This window comes from Xiphophorus hellerii, chromosome 24 (assembly GCF_003331165.1).
Source record: "Xiphophorus hellerii strain 12219 chromosome 24, Xiphophorus_hellerii-4.1, whole genome shotgun sequence".
Classification (NCBI taxonomy): Eukaryota; Metazoa; Chordata; class Actinopteri; order Cyprinodontiformes; family Poeciliidae; genus Xiphophorus; species Xiphophorus hellerii.
Genome location: NC_045695.1, coordinates 12660920 through 12679101, shown reverse-complemented (window position 1 = coordinate 12679101; position 18182 = coordinate 12660920). Strand labels below are relative to the sequence as shown.

The following is an 18182-nucleotide window of genomic DNA, read 5'->3' as shown; positions in this document are numbered from 1 at the left end:
TATTAGAGAAGCTGTAGTTACCATCTGAGTCCACTAGAGGGCAATAACCGCCCTGCTCTGAGAGAAGTTCAGTTTGCTTCTTCTGCATCAATCTTCTGAATGTTTCCAGGATAATTTAATCGATCATAAATATTCTCCTAACTTCTAACCGCACAATCAGCGTCTAAACCAGAGTTGTAGAGCTTCGTTTCAGCTCTGATGGAGCCAAAGCTCCTCTGAAGCTGCTGCCAGAGTCTGTTAGCATCGCTAGCTCCGTTAAGAGTCTCTGCGGCTGTTTTCAACTCCGTGGAGCTGCTTCTAGTTCATACTGACCGATAAAACACTGATTGCATGTTAAAGTAGGCAGAAGAGTTAATATTAACATTATTAATAATAATATTTATAATGAGAAAGATATAAACGTGATCAACTTAACAGAAGTCAGAAACCAGCTGCAGCTCTACAAACTCACCTCTATATTCAGAACGGGATATTTCCGCCCCCTGGTGGCCATAGTGGGAACTACAGCCTTGATAATGCTGCATTATTTACATTTAATATCCACTTCTCCACTTTATATATAGAAAAACTAACAATCTTCCTCAGTTATATCCACCGTTTCCGACTCAAATATGATTTTGAAATATTTTAAATATCATATTTGATTTTATATTTGTAATAAAGAGTTTTAAATCTTAAAAGATAGCTGCTGTGTTAATCTCTTTACATAACGTTTTTGTGACTATAATTTAACGGAATTCACATATGCTGACTTAATAAAAGTGAAAATTAAAACAAAAATAAACAAAACATCCGGCTGAAAAATGTACTTGAAGAATGTCTGTAGTTACAACAGTTCACCACCAGAGGGCAGTAAGAACTCACTCAACCACCATAAAACTGATCAACTTTATATTTTCACGAAACAGTTTCTAATAACTATATTGATTTAATTCTGTAGACAGTAATCTGCAGAATCAGGATTCATACTTTATGTTATTAGAACTGGAGAATCTTTATTAAAATAATTCAAAACGGAAGGTAAATAACAGCTATTTAGAAATAGTAACGGCAGGTGGAAATGTAGTTACCTAAAAAAAAAGAGAAAACGTTAAATTTTATTCAGTTAAAATCCTTACAAAAATATTAACTGTGGGTAATTTTGAGAATCAAAGAATGGAAAAACTATAAACATTACGAAAAACATATTTATTAGTGATAAAAGTCAACCAGCTGAGATTTGAGCAGAATAAAACCATCTAAAGGGAAAAAATAAATAAATATTTTTAAAATTAAAAACTCAATGAAGCTTTTAAAAATATTTGAGCACTGTAGTAAACAGAAGATTATTTACATTTTTAGGTTTGTTTTTAACAAGTTACTCACTCTGTACTGCCCTCCTGTGGTGACACACTGTAACTACACACCAAAATAATTCAGACGAGTTTAATGATAAAATTGAATAATGACAAAACTTTGATCGATTATTAGTGAACTGAAGGACAGTCGCTGCTGTTCAGCATCAGAATTTAGATCCGCAGCTGCTGATAATCAGCTTGTATGTAAAACAAGCTGCTGCTGGAGCCTGTTAGCATCGTTAGCATCGCTAGCTCCGCTCAGAGTCTCTGCGGGCTGTTTTCATCTCTGTGGAGCTGCTTCTAGTTCACACTGACAGAGAAAACATTGATTTCATGTTAAAGTCGAAAGAAGATTTAAGAAATAAAACAGCAGAAACACGAAGAAAGCAACACGGGCTACATTAGCCAATCAGGAGCGGGAAACTAGCTAGCTGCTAACTTAGCCTTCTGCCCCCTAGTGGACGCAGTATGTAAATACAACCAAAGTAAAGCTAGAGAGCTGATATGTGAATAGCACTTCCTGTGGATTCCTTCAAAGTAAAACACAAGGAACCAAATTCTCCTCTAAGTACATTTTAGCTTGTTAGTTTATTATATTACCAGAAAGCATAAGTGTGTAATTTTCTTAGGATGTGATATAAATTATATAATTGGGCTCTGAAGCAAAATTATCATAATTATTCCGTTTTCCAGAAAAAAATAATATATCATAAATATTCACCTGACTCTAAAACGGAAACTCGGCATCTTGGTGAACAAACCAGTTATTTATTTCATCAGGAAACATTAATATGTAATTTATTTAGGATATATAGATGAGTTATCTGTGTGTAAATAACACATCTATATATTAAATCAGCTGTCAGTCCTTTAGACAGACCATAATAATATTAATATTTATGATGAGAAAGATATAAACGTGATCATCTTAACAGAAATCAGAAACCAGCTGCAGCTCTACAAACTCACCTCTATATTCAGAGCGGGGAATTTCCGCCCTCTGGTGGCCATAGTGGGAACTACAGTCCTGATAATGCTGCATTGTTTACATTTAATATCCACTTAATGTGGAGTTTAGAGAAAAACTAACAGTCTTCCTGAGTCATATTGACAATTTACTGACTCACATATTATCCTGACATTTTTTAATTCACTTTTTGGAGTTATATATGTAATAAAAACAGTTTAAAATCATAAAATAAAGCTGCTGTGTTAAACTCTTACAGGAAGATTTTTCTGGTCAGACTGAATAAAATCCTGCAGTGACTCTTATTTAACGACAGTAATGTAAGCTGACTTGATCTGAATTAAAATAAAGATAAACATCTGGTTGAACAATTTCCATTGATGATGTAAATAATGAATAAATCCAGAAAGACGGCAGGGTGACCGATGGAGAATGTGCTGATATGTGATGAAAATCGACTGTTTCATCTCATGTAGATCTGAACATATAAACTCATATCCAAGCATCATCATAGGTGGAGTCGTTGGTACCGTCCGTATTAGCGCTGAATTTTCCTGCTGCCCTGAACACATCTTCAGTAAAACCAGCCTCACTGAGGCCAATAGACCAGCGCTACGTTGCAGGAAAACTCTGAAGCTTCTTGGCTGGTTTTGGCCTCTAAACTGAGACGCTCTCATATGAAGTGAAATGTTGCACATGATAGGTGCTGGAGATGACCTTTAACCCCTCGCTGTCCCAGGTTTTAGGTAGTGTGGAGGTGAAGAGCCAGACTCCTGATCTGCTGTGAGTGACGTGACGCTCGGTGGAAGTCCTGCATCCTGTTCCATCTTCATGTTGGAGACGTGAGGCTTTGCTTCTCCTGTCTGGGATTTGATGGGAAACGAGTCACAAGATTCAGATGATTTCACAGTCGTCACTTTGACGATGCAAACTCTGGTTCCTCTCAGTGTTTGGTCTGTCAGAACGCTGCTCAGGTTCCTCCTCCAGGTTTTACTGCTTTTCTTTAAAGTTGTACGACTTTAAATCCACACAAATAAACCAAAGAAAGTCGGTTATTATCTCATCTTCTAATGCAAATTTTCATCCGTCAACAAAAGCTGGAAAACAAAACTGTTCTCCTGGAAAATCAGCTGTGCAAACTGATCCCATCACATCTGTGAGCATCATGGAGTTTATCTCTGTTTCATTTCAACTTTGACCTTTTGTTCCTTCCTGTTGCATCAGAAACTTCCCGTCCTTAAAGTGAATCAGACGGTTTGAGTGAAACCAGGTTTCAGGTGGACTGAAGTCGTCTTCACTGTGAACTTCATCAACTTTCTGCTTCACAACAAAACCTTTCAAAGCCAAACACACATCCAAGCAGCTGAGTCACAAATGATCCAAGTTCAAATCTTGTGTTTCTTTTCTCTGGAGGATCTGCTCAGGACGTCTGGATCTGTTCTGAAGTGGATTTAATGCTACAGATCCGGAGGAAGTTTTAGTGTTTGGCTCTGAATCTATAGAGCTGCTATCATGTCTTATTTTAGCTCAAGTTTTTTCACCACAACAGAATAAAATGACATTTTGCCCCATTAACATGCTCTTTAAAGCTTTTTAAATGAAATTAATACTTCATATTTCTGCTGAATTCAACTCTTGTATCTTGAACTCAGAGTATTTTTCTCTCTTCTGTTCCTGCAGATCATCAAACAGATCAGATGAAAAATAAAACTGAAAATCTTCAACATCCTGATCGACGTCTGGAAACTATTTGAAATAGAAACGTAAAATGTTCTGAGGTCGGTGACCGCCTCGTCCGTCGGCCTGTTGCTACACCTGCACGTGACACCAGCAGAAACGCTGTCACCATGGAAACGCTACGGGGACACCTCTGGTCCAAACATGGAGGAGGCAGCATCATGCTGAGGGGAAGCTGGTCCCAGTTGATGTGAGTCATTTTGATGCTTTTCAAGGTCATAGTGAATGTAAAAAGCTTCAACATATAAAACATTATTTTAAGATAAATATAGCCTTCTCAAAAATAAAAACACTTTTTACTCTGAAGAAATTTAAAGAACTAATAAAATTAGAATTAGTTTTATTATAATGAAACTATTTTGGATAAAACCCAAATTAAAAACTAAAACTTTTCATAATAATGACAAAAAAGAATCTGAATTTGTAATAAAAACAAAATAAAAGCCAATAAAAAGAGAAAAGTGTTTAAAGCCATAAAGTAGAAAGATAAATAAAGCGTACTTCTTGAGGAGGAGTCGGTCCAGTGCTCCGTCTGAGGTCGTCTCCATGGTGACCTTCAGCGTCTCCTTGACCTCTTTGAGCCGAGGGTCTCCGGTCCGACGCCCCGTGGATTTCAGAGCCTGAAGGCAGAGACGGCGAGACGTACGGCGTCTCCGTGTCCGTCCTCTGGAGACTCACGCTGGGACGTCCTCCTGTCCCTCTGCCATGGTGGAGAACAGCAGATCCTCCAGGACGGCAGGACGCCGCCTTCCTTCTCCTGCAGGAAACACAGAGAGGCGGCGGCATGATGCTGCCACCGCCGGGCCCCCGAGGGCCGCTGGTGTCTGGGTGCTGCAGCAGCAGCCAGAACAAGCTGCGGCGATGAAGGCCTGGAGGACTCTTCATCACTCTGGTAGGTTTCCATGACAACTGTCAGCAAATCTCAGTCTGTTTTCTGCTAATGTAAAAAAAACACAATTTCACTGTTGCAGTGTTTTCATGAAATAAGAAATGAAATTAAAACCACATGTGAATAATTTAGCTCCAGAGAAAAGTCATTAATATTCATGGCAGACACGGATGGAAAGTTCAAACTCATAACTCAGCCATGGTGGCGCTAGCGCTCATCATCTATCAGCCAATCAGAGGAGACGTCAGCGTCTTGTTCAGGCCTTGGAGCGATAAGCCCCGCCTACTGTGGAGCGGCTACCTGTGCTGCGTTTTGGGAAATTGTATTTTGACAGAAGAGCGGTGGATTCAACATGTTGGAACGACTCTTAGCTTTTTCTCACCTGATGCTGTGAAGCTCTGGAGGAGCCAGAAAAAACTAAAACAAACCATCATCCTCCAAACACTTCCTGCCGTCTTCCTGGTTTCCGCCCAGCAGTAACATCCGGCTGTTGATCACGTGACTCGTGATGTGAAAAAAGTGTTTCGATTGGCTGACAAACCTCCTCATCCTACCGCTAAAACTTTCATCCAAACCCCTCAGTGGGTTTATTCCGTTACATTTATCAGTTTTTATAGTTGATGGAAACGGAGCGACTGTGGAGCGACACAAACGATGAGGGCGGGAATCGAACCAGCAACCCACCGACTGCAGGATGAACTCCTGCTGCTCCTGTTCTGATTTCCTTCACATTTGAGTTTCATCCACCAGAACATGATTTAATCCTGTTCCTGTTATTCCATGTAACATTCTGGAATAAAACCAGGGATTTAATCCACACAATGTTCAGATTTTTCTCCTTCCATGTTTCCAGCTGGTGGCCTCAGAGAACAGAAGATGTTTTAAAAGCAAAACTTTAAACCAGAATGAAAAACTAAAGCAGCATCAAGCTGCATTGTAGCTGAAAAACCCATTGAGCTTCAGTGAAGCTGCTGAGATGAATCGTTCTCACCTCCATGTCCAACTGGAAACTCCTGACAGCAAAAACTGCAGAAAGTTTTAATCCCGTCGCCACTGACAGGCTGAACCAGATTCTTTGCTTCTCATTCCTGCTGCAGCTGCAGAGTCTCTTGTTCTTTCTAGTTTCCTCCATATGAATCTAGGAGAGAAATGTTTCTAATTAGATGTGACCTCTGACCTGAAGAATCCTCTGCAGACGAAGCACATCTGCACTTTTTTCTTCTTCTTCTATTTTTATGGAAGTTGGCAAAAAACTTAAAGTGTCGCTGACACGATAAAACCACTGACATGATTTACAAAGATGAACTATTGACCTTTCATTGTGTGGACACAAAAACCTCCATCATGTGACCTGAAGGCCTCTGATTGGTCGCCTCTAGTGATGTCATCAGAGGCTGGTTGTTGCTCTGCATGAGACAAAGTGTCTAAAGAGTAGTGATGGTCAAATGAAGCCTCATGAAGCAATGAAGCTTCCCGGCCCATTGCTTTGCCCAAAAGTTCATAACTCGATGCTTCATTCATTTCTCACTAGTGACATCTGCTGGTGAAACTGTGGCAGCCTTGTCACTCAGATAGACATATTTAAAAACAATTAGTAAATGCAATATTGTCAAAGTTCTTGTCAAACTCACGTTTAGTAACAGGAGAGTCAATTAAATCCTATTTAACTCATCTTTATTAGTTATTACAATAATTTGTAGTCAATCCTGATATATGTTGACTGTCAGTGGCTGTTTTCTTTTGTCACTGACTGATTTGACAATAAATATTTGTTTTAGTGGATTCGGAGTGCAGCGCTTGTTGGGGCAAACAGTTTTCTTTGAGTTTTGATTTGCCTCCTGAAAAACTAAAATTCTTCAAAAGTTCTTTTTCTTGGATTTCTATTGGCTCTCTGATCTGATCCCTTATATTTTTACTCATCAGCCAGAATTTTACTTTTCCAGCAGCTTTAAGTCGTTTCTGCTGTGCAAGACTGATATATTTTTGCAGAGCAAAGAAATAGTGGAAATAATTTCAAGAAGATGAGAATTTTGGAGGTGAAGGGTTTAATTATTGTTTTTGAAGAATCTTGTGAGCGAACATATCAAGTTTTCCCTGATTTTTTTCTTCTTGCTGGCTCCTTTTCAATCAGGTTTATTTGTGTAGCACATTTCAGCAACAATGCAGTCAAAGTGTTTTACATAATAAAAACACACAAATATAAAGTCACAAAATAATCAACCATTGAGAAAACTGGTAACAAACATTACATTTGTGAAGCCATCATCAAAATCATTAATACACATGAACTATAAAAGGTTCCTTTTATTTCGGCCACTGATGAAGACAAATATTCCTCTGATGCGATCAAATACAATAACCCATGAAGCAGCGGCTCATCACGCTTTTATTGTGAAAACCGACACGCAAAATGAAGCAGGAGGAAGAGCAGCAGAACCAGTAAAGATACTGGAACCAGTTCAGCTCAGCAACAGGAAACTGCAGCTTTAAGAGAGTTTGTAGAAATCTGCTGTCAGTTTGTTAGTTATGATCAGCAGGAAACCAGAACCCGACCAGAACCACAGCTCCATGAAGCCAGCAGCTTGGTTCTGAAGGAGAACCGGGCCGAGTTCTGGTTCTGGTTCCTCCACAGAGAGAAAACCCAGAGAGGAAAACAAGAAGAAGTGAAAACTCACCTGATCCAGACTCTGCTCTGCTGCTGCATGGAGTCTGAACCGGTTCTGATCCAAACCTGACTAGAGCTGAGGCCCCGCCCCTTCACTCACCTGAGGCTCCGCCCCCTTCCAGGTGATATTAAATTCTTTTCCTTCCATGTTTCCTCTCTTTGTTTTCTCAGTGAGTTGAGCTGTAAAACTTTAGGTCAGATTTGAACTTTTTCAGGTTTTTCTCAGTTTTCTGCTCATTTCCAACCAACATTTTATTGCAGGAAATCATTTCAGGAAGGAACCAGAAGATTCAGGAGTCTGGGAGATGTGACTGTAACCGACCTGAACACTGAGGCCCCAGAGCGCCCCCTGCAGGATCTGCTGCACCATTAACCAGACAGAAATGGCAGTTTTATACAAGTTATTATTCTAATTCAATAGCTGATTTAATTAATCGAGTTTTGATTGAAAAGATTGATTCTCATCTGTTTTATTAAAAAAACATCTTCAGTCTGAATACTGCAAAAATAAACTGCTGGCTAAATTAGTAGCTTAAAGCTGAAATCAACTTGAGATGTTTCTGCTTTTACTAATTTAAGCTGTGAAACTAAATGTGAAAACTTAAAATACAGCAAAAATGGCCTGGAGGATTAAAATGAAGGTTTAGTTATTATATGTGTACACAGTCAGCTGCATAAAAAATACACAAAGATTTTTTAAAAACTTTATTTGGTCGTTAAACATCCAGCAACCCACATTGCATTAGAAGAATTATGAAAATCAAACATGAACCAATCAGCACATTATCCCAGTGATTCTCTGAGGTTTGAATAAATCAGTAAAATCACAGTAAAGAGCCTGAAGTTCTCTAGAAAACTCAAAACATGAAATATGGAGTTAAAAAAGTAAAAACCAAAACAAACTGAGAGAAATTAAAGCTGAGAATCAATGATGACGTAAAACTTCAAGATTTAGCTTTTACAATGAACATAAAATATATAAAATCTTTTTTTTTCCAGGTTCCACATGTTCCTGAAAACTGCTCTAAGATCAGAGTTTCTGTAGGACATCCAGTTCTAAACTGGTTAAACTGGTTTCTCTGATGGAAGCTGAAGTTTCTCTGCAGTTTCCAGTAAAGCATCTTTTTATCTGTGGAGCTTTGAGGAACATTTTCATGTCAGCAGAAGGAAGAAGCAGCAGAGAAAAGAGGTTTGAAGTGTCTTTCATGGCTTCAAAGCTGAACTGAAAATGATTCCCATGTTTCCATTCTCAGACCATTTCTGGTTCCAGGATGAAAATGAATCAGAGAGAAAAAAGATCAACTTTCCAGTTGAATCCAGTTCAGATCAAAACTCCATGAAGCCTCTAAATGGAGCCCAGTTTGAATTGGATCTTTATTGATCCAAAGAGACAAACAATATCAGACACTAAATGACAGACACGAGAAAATAAACGGGAGGAAAACCTTGGAGGTCAGAGGTCATCATCATGATCCAGTCAGAGTCTCTTTAGACTCAAACTGCTGCAGCTTCAACCTCTGAGGATCAGCAGGACACTGAGACCATTTTCTACTTCACAGAGATCAGAATCCTGCAGAGAGAAGAAGGAAGGAGAGAGCAGATCAGTGAGTGTTTCCAGCCTCTCTCCAGCAGCAGTCAGTGACGCAGCACATCCACTAGATGGTTTCCAGGCTGCAGTCAGACTGATCTCAGAGCTGTGACCAAGATGAACCTGATCAGTTGTTTCCTGTTGAACTGAGAGAACAAACAGATCTGAGATCAGATCTGCTGCTGCCACAGTTTGATGGATGAGGACCACTGTCTCTAGACATGTTGGACGGCTGGACGCTGGAGTCCAGCTGGACTTCCTGGAGACATGGACACAGCAACAACACTCATCTTCACACCAACACAAACGCAGGAACACAGCAAGCTGCTGCTCCTCTGATTGGCTGATTGCTGTCTCTGTGTCCAATCAGGAAGCCTGAACCATTCTCCTCCCACTGAGAAGCTGCAGCTTTACTGGGAACACTGGATCTTTGCTTTGATGCTAACTGGGTTTAGTTCAATATGCTGACAGCAGCTGGACTCACTACAAACATTTACTTACTCTAAAGTCTTTACAAGATTCTTCAGCTGCTGAACATCTGAATCCTTCAGGTTGTTTCCTCTCAGGTCCAGTTCTGTCAGACGGGTCGGGTTGGACTTCAGAGTTGAGGCCAAATAATCACAGCTGATCTTTGACAAACTGCAGTACCTCAATCTGAATAAAGAATAAAAGATGTGAGCTGAAGCCAACAGGATGCAGGTTAACCAGTCCAACAGAACCAGTTAAAGATTCTCATCAATATTAATAGCCAACAAGCTGCTGCTTCAATAAAGACCTGCTGACTTCAGAACCAGAACCAGAACCAGAACCTGGTACTGGGTCATGTTGTGTTGGAGGATTTTAGTCAGTAAAATCATTCCAGGTTCTGATCAAAGTGTTGAAGCATCAATCATTGATTATTGATTTGTTCCTGTCAGATTCCAGGAATTCACTTTTCTAGACTGGGTTGAATGACCTTTGACCTGCTTCACATGAGGGGGATTTCTACACACTGGGGGTCCGAATGCTGTCCTGTTCTGACCTCAGATCAGCAGGTCCAACTCAGTTACACAGAGGGACTAAATTAAACTCTGGATCCAAGTCCAGGAACAAACTCAGAAAATATTTATTAGAACAGAAGAAATTAATTTGATTTATGATCAATTATATATAATTATTCACAGAAATATCAATAATTATAGAATTACATACATCAATGTCTCCAGTCTGCAGCCTTCAGTCTGTAGAAAACCACAGAGCTCCTTCACTCCAGAATCTTCCAGGTTGGTTCTGCTCAGGCCCAGTTCTATCAGATGGGTCGGGTTGGACTTCAGAGCTGAGAACAGAGAAGTCCAGCTGGTCTCTGACAAACTGCAGTTCCTCAAGCTGAATAAAGAATAAAAGATGTGAGCTGAAGCCAACAGGATGCAGGTTAAAACTGAAATATGAACAAATAAATAATAAAAATGTAGAAAATTAATTTCCCTGAATGTAAAAGAAACATGATGAACTGATTCTAACATCTGATCCAGTCAAACTGGTTTAAAGAGTCCAAACCAGCAGAACCAGAACATTTGATCAATAAAGAAACTCAAAGTTTCTATCAGCCTGGATGAGTTGAGCTATTTCTGCTGGTTCCTGATCACCAGCTGGAGACCCGACTTGGTAACTGGATCAGAACCACTCAGTTTGTTCATTAATGGCCTTGGGTTCTTATTAAAGCTGCTGAAAGCCAATGGAGGCCATTATTTCCTAAGGAGACGTGACCTGATGAAGCATCATCACAGAGACGAGGCTCCAACCGACTGACAGCTGTCAGACTGAAGAGGACGGTTCCTCTCTGACCCGGCCCAACAGAACCACAGCTTCAGGACAAAGCTGAGGAACCTGCTGCTGCTGCAAACCTCACTTTCATTCATTTCATCTAGATTTGCTTTTCTACAATCAGTCATTTCTTAGATTTGGTCATTAATGATGATTTGAACTTGTCAGTGTTTGTGGCTCGACTCTGGAGGAACAACATTTCATTCTGGATGTAAAGATGAGAATCAGAAATGAGAAATAAAACAATCTGAATCTTTACCAAACCAAACTGAAACATCTCCATCATTAATTTACATCATTTGAATTATTTTACTCATTTTGTTCATCAGTAAAAAACATTTTAAAGTAAAAAACTGAAAAACAAAGTTCAATAATCTCAAAGTCTGAAATAAGAAAAAAATATATATATAAGATAAAAAGTTTTAGAGATTTTATTCTGACATTTAAACAGGTTGTTTTAAAATAAAATATATTAGAAAAAAAGCATTAATTAAACTAATGTTTAAAGTATAAATGAATGATTTTATTGGATAAATAAAAAAAACAAACCTCAGAATCTTCACTTTACTGACTGAACTCTCCAGGATCTCAACCAGAGGCTTCAGATCAGAGTCTCCACCTCCATTTATGAAGATCTGATTTATTTCCAGTTCAGTCAGATCTGGGTTGGACTTCAGAGCCGAGGCCAAAACTTCACATTCAGCCTTTTGGAGCCAACAGTAACCAAGTCTGTGATTAGAGAAGAAATAAATTCAGTTCTAATGAAATCAATCTGGATCATAAACAGACTAAAATATGATAACAGTGATGTCATCATCTGATCAACTTCTGATCTTCAATTTACTGAGTTTGACCCCACAGAGAATCTGTGCAGTTCCTGGTTAAAGTCCAGGTTCTGGTTCTGGTTCTGGTCCAGGCTTCATGTCCTCAGACCTTCAGCTGCAGTCAGATGTTGAAGATCTTCTATCATCTGTGAAGGAAAGTTCAGTTTTCTCTGCAGCATCTGATGGAGCTGCAGCATCAGAGCCTCAAAGGAGCTGAAGCAGCTGATGAAGAGGCTGACTGAGCTGATGAAGGAAACTACTGGAGATGATGGAGAGGAGGAGGAACTGCTCACAGCTCGGACTTGGACTAGACCGTGTGGCTCAGAGGAACAAAGGTTTGGATGTTAGAAGAAATTGTTGCTAAACTCTTAAAGAGCTGAAGACCAAAACAGAGCGTTTGGGTCCAGCAGCATTTTTCATGGTGAAGCAGTGAAAGTTCTCCAGTAACTAGAAGAGGCTGGGATGTCTAAAGAGTTGAAGCTCATGTCTCTCCAGGTCTTCATGGCTAACAGCTTCAACAAAAGCTGCAGATGAAGAGTTGATGAGGAAAATGGTTCCAGCTCTGGAAGCAGAGTTCTCAGAGCTTTGGGAGGATCTGACAGAAACTAGGACTTTTTCTGGAGCCAGACAACAATCACCACATTTTGCTCTCATTTACAAACTCAGAGGAAACTAGTGGGAGGAGGAAAAGTTGGTCCACTAAGTTTCTAACTGGTTTCCATGACAACAGCAGCAATTATTGGGGTTATTTTAAAGTGTCCATCAAACCTAAACAGTGATTTTATTTTTTAAAAAAAGACAAAGATCCTAAAAGGAGTAGCGGCTCAATGAGTGAAGAGGAGTTTAAAGTGTAAAAGTCTCTCTGGCTGATTGGATCTTTCAGACAAAATAGATTTTTTTCTACAGTTCAGGGTTTTCTATTCATTTAAACATGAAAACTGATAAAAAGATAAATATTTTTAAAATGATCAAAATGTCTAAAACCAGAAGCTGCAGCTGTCCTGGATGAGCTGAATGTTTAGATGGTTGAATGGCTGAAATAGTCCAGAGGATGAAGGAAGAAGTTAAAGACCAAAAACATCCAGAAGCAACTTGAAGAAGAAGAAGAAACAGGAGGACAATAGAGCTGAATCAGCATTCACACAATGAAAACATCTGGACTCACCGAGCCTTTCTGCAGTTCCTCACAGCTGGAACCAGTCTCCGTCGTCCATCATCTGATGATGTGTTGTACTTCTCCAGGTCCAACTCATCCAGAACCTCTGACATCTGCAGCATGAAGGCCAGAGCTGAACAGTCAGTCACTGAGAGCTTCTTCCCTGAATCCAGCAGCCGTTGGATCTCCTGATAAAATGAGTCGTCGTTCATCTCCACCAGACAGTAGAAGATGTTGATTCTTCTGTCAGTAGAGATTCTATCAGTGTTCATCTCCTTCAGGTTGGTGATGATTCTCTGGATGGTTCCTGGACTGTTCTCTGTCTGACCCAGCAGATCTTCTAAGAGTCTCTGGTTGGACTCCACAGTGAGACCATGAAGGAAGCGGACAAACAGGTCCAGGTGGCCATTTTTACTGCTGAGGGATTTCTCCATGACTTTCTTCATGAACTCATCTAGAGATGTTTCTCTGTCTTTTTCTCCCAGAAACGTCTTGATCTCCTCTGACTTCCTGCTGGTGAAACAGTGGAGCATGTAGACTGCAGCCAGAAACTCCTGGATGCTCAGATGAACAAAGGAGTAGACGGAGATGTCGCACGTCCCTCTCTCTCTTTTAAACATTTCAGTGAACACTCCTGAGAACAACGCAGCATCTTTGATGTTGATGCCGCACTTTTTGAGCTCTTCGTCATAGAAGATCAGGTTTCCCTCCAGCAGCTGCTCAAAAGCCAGTTTTCCTAGAGACTCAATCAGCTTCTTGTTCTCTGGACTCCAGATTGATCTTGTCTTTTTTCCTCCATCATACTTTTCCTTCTTGATTGCGAAGTTAACCTCCAGGAATGCTATGTACATCTCAGTCAGAGTCTTTGGCAGTTTTTCTCCCTCTCTGGTCTTCATCACATCCTCCAGAACTTTAGCAGTGATCCAGCAGAAAACTGGGATGTGACACATGATGTGGAGACTTTTTGATTTCTGGATGTGGGAGATGATCCTGCTGGCCTTCTCTTCATCATCTCTGAATCTCTTCCTGAAGTACTCCTCCTTCTGGGGGTCAGTGAACCCTCTGACCTCTGTTGCCATGCCGACACACTCAGCAGGGATCTGATTGGCTGCTGCAGGTCGTGTGGTTATCCAGAGGAGAGCAGAGGGAAGCAGTTTCCTCCTGATGAGGTTTGTCACCAGAACATCCACTGAGCTGGACTCTGTAACATCAGTCAGGATCGGATTGTTCTTGAAATTCAGAGTAAATCGACTTTCATCCAGACCATCAAAGATGAACAGAACCTGGAACGTTTCAAAGCTGCTGATTTCTTTGGTTTTAGAAAATAATTTATGAATCAGTCCTAATAAGCTGAACTTTTCTTCTTTCAACATATTCAGCTCTCTGAAAGTGAATGGAAATATGAAATCAATGTTCTGGTTGGTTTTGCCTTCAGCCCAGTCCAGAGTGAACTTCTGTGTTAACAGTGTTTTCCCAATGCCAGCCACTCCCATGGTCATCACTGTTCTGATTGGTTGATCTCTTCCAGGTGGGACTTTAAAGATGTCTTCTCTTCTGATTGTTTCTTGTTTCCTGGATGCTGTTTCAATGTGTCTGACCTCATGTTCCTGGTTGACCTCTCTAGTTAACCCCTCTGTGATGTGGAGCTCTGTGTAGATCTGGTTCAGAACGGTTTGATTTCCAGGTTCAGCGACGCCTTCAGAGAGACTCTGGAACTTCTTCTTCAGAGACGCTTTATGGTCACTCTGACACCGAATATCAAAATCTGAAGAAAGAGACAAAGACAGGAGAGGAGACACTTCAGCTGAACATAAGGAAAACAATAATTTTTTTGATATTCTCAGAGACAATTTGTGCATCAGCTTTAATGGATGAGAAAAAAGTAAATCAATAAATAAAAAGCCCAAATTTTATAAAAACTCTGCATGGTAAGAAGAATGAAAGTCACAACTGTAACTACGGTTCAATGAATCCCAGATGACCGCCAGAGGCGGAGCTTAAAGCACTGAATGATCTCTCTTGCACAGGTCGAGAATCTTATACCAACATGGTCACATGTGACCCCCGGTGACACCAGTAAGTCTATATAGTCACGTGACAATGACAGCTCAGTCCCTTAATCTTCTGGTGAAACACGATGATTCTGAGGGACCGAGCGCTCTGGCGGTCACAGTACTCGGTCAGGTCGAGCTGAATTCGCCACTCTTCACCCGTAAGCCGATGATCGAATAGGCCAGGAAACCCTGTTGAGCAGAAAATGCCACCAGCGGTTCCCCAGCAGCGTAAAAGGGGCATGAAATAGAACTATAAGTACAAACCCACCACGGTTGCAACACTCAATGAGGCAAGTCGAACACGGCTGCACAATGTAGCAAAAGCAAACCTGAAGCAGCTACGATAATAAATAAAGACAAGCCAGATATGGAGGCACAATATAAGAAAAAGCAATCCCAAAAACGGAAATTAATTGAAACCTTCAATTCATCCATGTGCTGAAGATGTTTGACCATCAATCTGCAGGCTCTCTGTTCTTCTTCATCACAGCATCTATTTTGTTGCAGTCCTTGTCTGCTCTGGTTTGGTTCTTCTCAAGTTGACCTTCTATCTCTGAATGTTTAAAGACGCGATCTGATAGAAGGTCATCAAGGAGCTGTTAACTCTCAATATTATTGGTGAATATTGTGATGAAAATATTGACTGATTAACAAACATTTTCATCACTTTTTTCTCCTTTCTTTATCATCACCAGCACATAAGTTCCAGTTACACCAGCTGAAATAATTGATCACTAAAAGACTTTTAAACCTTAAATTTCCAAATCTCAACTAAAGACGTGGATCTGGTCCAACAGAGACGACAGGAGGCTCTGATTGGAGGAGTTCAGTCTCACCTGGAGAACAGCTGCTCTGATTGGCTGTCGGCCGTTCAGCTCCTGTTCTGGGTCTTTCTTCACACTCACAGCTCCTGTAAAGACATTTCTTCATCAGTGAAATATTTCACTATCAACAGGCTGGAGCTGAACATGTTCATGAAGGTCCACCACAAACTAGAGACCAGAACTGGGTCAGAACAGAACCTGAGATCATTGATGATCTCTGGTTTGAAGTTCTTCATTGTATCATATCTGGTATCATGACTGATACCAGTGTTCCCAGTCTGGAAGCTCCAGTGCTTCACTGGGTTTAGAGACAATCTGAGTCGTTGCTCCTCACATTGTTGGTTGTTTTTGTTTTCATGCAACATTTTCATCATTGATTCATTCAGACTTTCATTCAAACTCTGATTTACTGACCAACATCCTTCATGACTAACTTTAAATTAATATCTCAGAAAATTAAGTTACTGTTTATTAAAACACTGAAGATCAACCAGTTAATATCTTTTATTTTATATCTCTATAGATTCACATGAATCAGTTAGAAAATGGTTTCTTACTTTCTGTCTGATGGTTCAGGTTCATTACTGAAGTCTGAGGAATAATCTTTGGACCGGTCACTCCTCATAGATGGACTGATGGTACCCTGAGGTTCTGCTCTGTCCTGATCTTCATTCTGGCCTTTTGGAGAGAGAAACCAGAACCAGTCAGTCCAGTGATCCGGTTCCAGTAACTGTCCTGTGAAGCAGAAAGCTGGTTCCCATCATGTGTTCAGAGGATCAGAGTGAATCATTTGAATGAATGAGTGAACATTTCCTATGAACTAGTGAACTTATTTAGCTCCCAGTGGACTTGAACGCATCATGACTCTATTGTAGCTCTGTATGGAGGGAGTCAGTGAGCAGAAGGTTCTGAGGGAGCAGCAGCTCAGGTCGGGTCCACAGCTCTCCTCCAGACAGAACCGGGTCCAGCTGGGATCTCAGCAACATGTCAGCCTCTGTGTGCAGCTCAGCAGGATTTCCTCTCAGCTCAAGAGACACAAAGCAGCTTTCAGGGACCACAGCATCCAGCTGAGGTACCAGCTGGACCCACTGCAAGGAATCATGGGTAAACAGCTGCTTCAATAGGGGGATGAAGCCCCCAAACACTCAGCGAGGCCTGAAACATATTTAGTCTATTGATCTGATTGAACTTCAAAATAAAGAGACACATTAATGCAACTCTTTTAGTTAGAAACTAGTTTGTTACAACTGATCTAAAATGTTTGTGAAATTATTTATTTTATTATTATTGCTCCATTTAAAAGTTTTGTTATTTTTAGGGTTGAACCGACTGCAGTTTTCTGGCTGATCGATTCCGATTTTGCAGATACTGATTGCTAAACACAGCAACCTTTCAGGTAAGAGTCAGTCTGGATCTGGATGCATTTTTCCAGCAGAGCTTTGAGAGACAAAGAGTTTCTTCCTGCTGAAAGGAGCAACAAGAGGAAAACCTGGAAAAAGATCAAACTCAGTGAGGAGGAAGAGAGGAAATCTGTGGACGGCTTAAAGCCGGTTCTGATCCACAGACAAGAGAAACATCAGTTTCTGCTGAACCCCAGACTGATGAGGGACGGAGTGATGTGATTCACTTCCTGCTGATTTCAACAAGCAGAGAAACTAGTTTACAATGTTTTAGTTCTGCTTTTTAGGTTAAAACACCAGAGAGAGTCGCTGCAGCAAGAACTGATGGACTGTAAAAGTTACATTAAGTTCTCAGTTTATTTAGATTAAATCTGAAAAGTTCATTATTGCTCCACACAAACAGATCAGCTTTAGATGCTGCTGTCATGGTAGATCATAGCTGATCATTCACCAGGTTAACTGCGCAGTAACTGAGCTGTGTGTTTATAGTGTGTTCAATATTTCTCTTTTTGTTCCTTATAGTCGCATAATGTAACCTCACTTAGCATCACTTTATAAGCAGCAACGTCTCACAATAAAGTTTTTCATTTGATCTAATTCCTTTCTAGATCAGGCCTTCAATAAAGTAAACAGAGCGCTGCTGCGGGGACCAGGCCCTATGAGAGCCGAGCGACCCAGGCCGAGGTGACTGAGGCCCCGGGAAGCCTCGGTGGGTTCATCGGTTAGAAAGGCTCCAGAGAGCCGAGAGACACGGAGGGACCCGGAGCGGCAACACTTACCTCTAGTAACAAGTCAGCAAGTTATTTCCATCCTGCAGCTCAAAATGGAGGCTGATCTGAAGGAGACCAAAGTTGGTTTCAGTTTCTATTTTCACAGGAAGTCACGTAACTTGTGTTTTCCTCTAGAGCCAAAGTTTGATTCATCTGAATAAACATTAA

At 40.5% G+C, this 18182-nt stretch overlaps 2 long non-coding RNA genes across 3 annotated transcripts; both read right to left on the bottom strand.

Annotated features, from left to right (window-relative positions):
- Positions 1-4804: 4804 nt before the first annotated feature.
- LOC116715986 (uncharacterized) lies at positions 4805-6837 on the bottom strand. Of its 2 annotated transcripts, none has more exons than XR_004338322.1 (3): positions 6244-6837; positions 5313-6068; positions 4805-4978 (listed from the first exon to the last, which is right to left on the bottom strand). It is a non-coding gene; the product is annotated as an uncharacterized LOC116715986 (long non-coding RNA). The 2 variants fall into 2 exon arrangements; XR_004338323.1 differs by having other exon boundaries at positions 4805-4975.
- A 2958-nt stretch (positions 6838-9795) lies between these two features.
- On the bottom strand, positions 9796-11553 carry LOC116715987 (uncharacterized). The gene is made up of 3 exons (XR_004338324.1): positions 11536-11553; positions 10375-10548; positions 9796-9837 (listed from the first exon to the last, which is right to left on the bottom strand). It is a non-coding gene; the product is annotated as an uncharacterized LOC116715987 (long non-coding RNA).
- Between the last annotated feature and the right edge of the window lie 6629 nt (positions 11554-18182).